The 2,854-nt window shown below is 39.2% G+C and overlaps 1 pseudogene; it reads right to left on the bottom strand.

Annotated features, from left to right (window-relative positions):
- Window positions 1-743: 743 nt before the first annotated feature.
- On the bottom strand, window positions 744-1,652 carry LOC131998768 (small ribosomal subunit protein eS6-like; annotated as a pseudogene).
- Between the last annotated feature and the right edge of the window lie 1,202 nt (window positions 1,653-2,854).

Below are 2,854 nucleotides of genomic sequence, written 5' to 3' on the forward strand. Positions count from 1 at the left end.
TATTTCTTCTTTTTGAATGACTTTGTAACTTTAGATCTGCAGAAATATGTTCAAAGCTGCTAATATTAGCTTTTAAATGCAATCCTGTTCCCTGTCCCTATCCCTAATACCCTTCCATTTTCTTGCCACTTTTTCACATTAAGAGATCCAGAGTCAGGGACGCCTGGGTGGCTCAGTTGGTTAAGCAGCTGCCTTTGGCTCAGGTCATGATCCCAGGGTCCTGGGATCGAGTCCCACATCGGGCTCCTTGCTCAGCAGGGAGCCTGCTTCTCCCTCTGCCTCTGCCTGCCACTCTGTCAGCCTGTGCTCGCTTGCTCGCTCTCCCTCCCTCTGTCTCTGACAAATAAATAAAATCTTTAAAAAAAAGAGAGAGAGAGAGAGAGAGAGAGAGATCCAGAGACAAATCTAGGTAGCAGGTTTTAGAGAAAATAAGCTCATCCTTCCACCATTCAGTATTGCTTCAAATACTTACTCTACATACATTATAGATGCAAATGTTACTATCTATCCATCATCTGTCTATCTACCTATCTATCTTCATGAAGCTGCAGGCTTTGTTTTCTTTTGTTGGTTTCTTTTTTTTTTTTTTAATTTTTTATTTTTTATAAACATATATTTTTATCCCCAGGGGTACAGGTCTGTGAATCACCAGGTTTACACACTTCACAGCACTCACCAAATCACATACCCTCCCCAATGTCCATAATCCCACCCCCTTCTCCCAAACCCCCTCCCCCCGGCAACCCTCAGTTTGTTTTGTGAGATTAAGAGTCACTTATGGTTTGTCTCCCTCCCAATCCCATCTTGTTTCATTTATTCTTCTACCCACTTAAGCCTCCATGTTGCATCACCACTTTCTAATCTTATTTGTTACACTTAGAAAGTCTAATATTTGAACTCAGATTAGAGACAGAAGCTCCCAGAGAGGACAGCCTCCATCTCTTGGCAATCTGTTCCTGGAGTTTTCTTTGGTCTTCATTCTCTTGGCCAAAAGTTTAACATGTTCTGCAACGTCTTCCTTAATTTTCTTGGTACATTGTTTCCTCAGAGTAACACACCAGTGTTTGTGTTGGAGGACAGGGGGAAGTAATGGGATGTGAATTTTCTGTGCTTTGGTTCTCAGTTTCTTATCTTCTTTGTTTAGGGGCTTTCTCACAAAGTACTTGGGAGACATCATCTGCTTTAGAGGAATTGAAAAGTTTGCAGATTCTGCTAGCTCATTGGGGGCCCAGGTATTGAGGCACAGTAGTATCAGTGAGTTCAGGAATATCCTTCTCTCCTTTTTCACAATGACCAAGTTGAGAACACTGAGATTGGCATCCACAATACAACCTCAAACACATTTGCACTTTTTTCTCCAGTCCTCCTTGGTAAGGAATGCCCCTTACTCAGCAGCAGGTAGACACAGTCATGGGTCAAGACAACCAGCTTCATGGGGAAGACTTGTTATTGCCACCATTGATTTGGACCATGTAACCCTTGTTATTGCCACCATTGATTTGGACCATGTAACCCTTCCATTCTTCACCCAGAGCACCAGTAGCAACTTTTGTGGCCATCCGTTTCTCATAAAAGGTACAAAGTTTGCATTCACTATCCATTTCAAAGAGTTTCTCACAGCCATTAGCTGAAAAAGAAATGCTCAGCTTCATCGTAAAGGAGCCTACTGCCTCCCAGGTGCCACGCAAAAGAACGAGCTGTAGTACTGACACATACCTTTGGCAAGAGCTTACCTTTTTGATCAATTAACTCTGTTCAATACTTGTGACTTTACTGGTATCCATTTGACTGGTAATTTGACCAATCTAGAGTTTCTTAGATAACTTCAGTCTAAAAAGTCTGTGCTTAGGTAATACTGCCTTTGGTTTTTCAACTAAAGTTGTGTTTTTTATACGTCCCACATATGTTGACTGATCATGAATTTCCACGTGGTGAAAATTAACTTGAACACATAATGCAACTTACTTTTATTTTTTTTGAATTATGTGTATTTCATATCTTCCTGAACTCTTTCAGCTATTTCCTCTGTCTTAAAAAGCCTCCCTTTTTTGCAGGTCCATGAAACTCCTACTCTTTATTAAAGTCTCAAATATTAAGCTACTCAGTAAAGATTTTTAACTTCTTTTTCTACTTCATATTGTATCCCCTTCCATCATCAGTACTTCTGTGTAATACTGAATTTGCACTTGTTTCTATTATTTTAACTGTGTACTAAAAGGAAGAGATTGCATATAAATTACTTCCCTATACCTTTATTCTAGTTATTTATTGACATAAATTACTCATAAAACACATTTATAAATTAAATATTATTATAAACTTATTCAAATCTATCATTCACTTAAACATTATTGCACTATTTTATCAAATATAATATTTACCTTAAAAAGTACACAAAAAATCGCCTAATTTTAGTACAGTAGTCCACGCCAAACTTTAGTAAATTATATATTTCTCAAATTATAGTTGCTTTCTCTTTTTTCTCTGTTACAGACAGAATAATCATGTGTTGTTGTTGTTGTTGTTTTAAATATTTTATTTATTTATTTGTCAGAGAGAGAGAGGAGCAAGAGTGAGCACAGGCAGACAGAGTGGCAGGCAGAGGCAGAGGGAGAAGCAGGCTCCCTGCCGAGCAAGGAGCCCGATGCGGGACTCGATCCCAGAACCCTGGTATCATGACCTGAGGCGAAGGCAGCTGCTCAACCAACTGAGCCACCCAGGTGTCCCACAATAATCATGTGTTGTTAAGAAAGCTTCTGATTTTTATAAATGAAGTGTACCCTCTCTTCCATCATCAGCAAAGTAATATTTGATCCAGTTTTTTCCTTTTCTTTTAGCTACTGTGTACTCCACA

This window comes from Mustela nigripes, chromosome 13, assembly GCF_022355385.1.
Source record: "Mustela nigripes isolate SB6536 chromosome 13, MUSNIG.SB6536, whole genome shotgun sequence".
Classification (NCBI taxonomy): Eukaryota; Metazoa; Chordata; class Mammalia; order Carnivora; family Mustelidae; genus Mustela; species Mustela nigripes.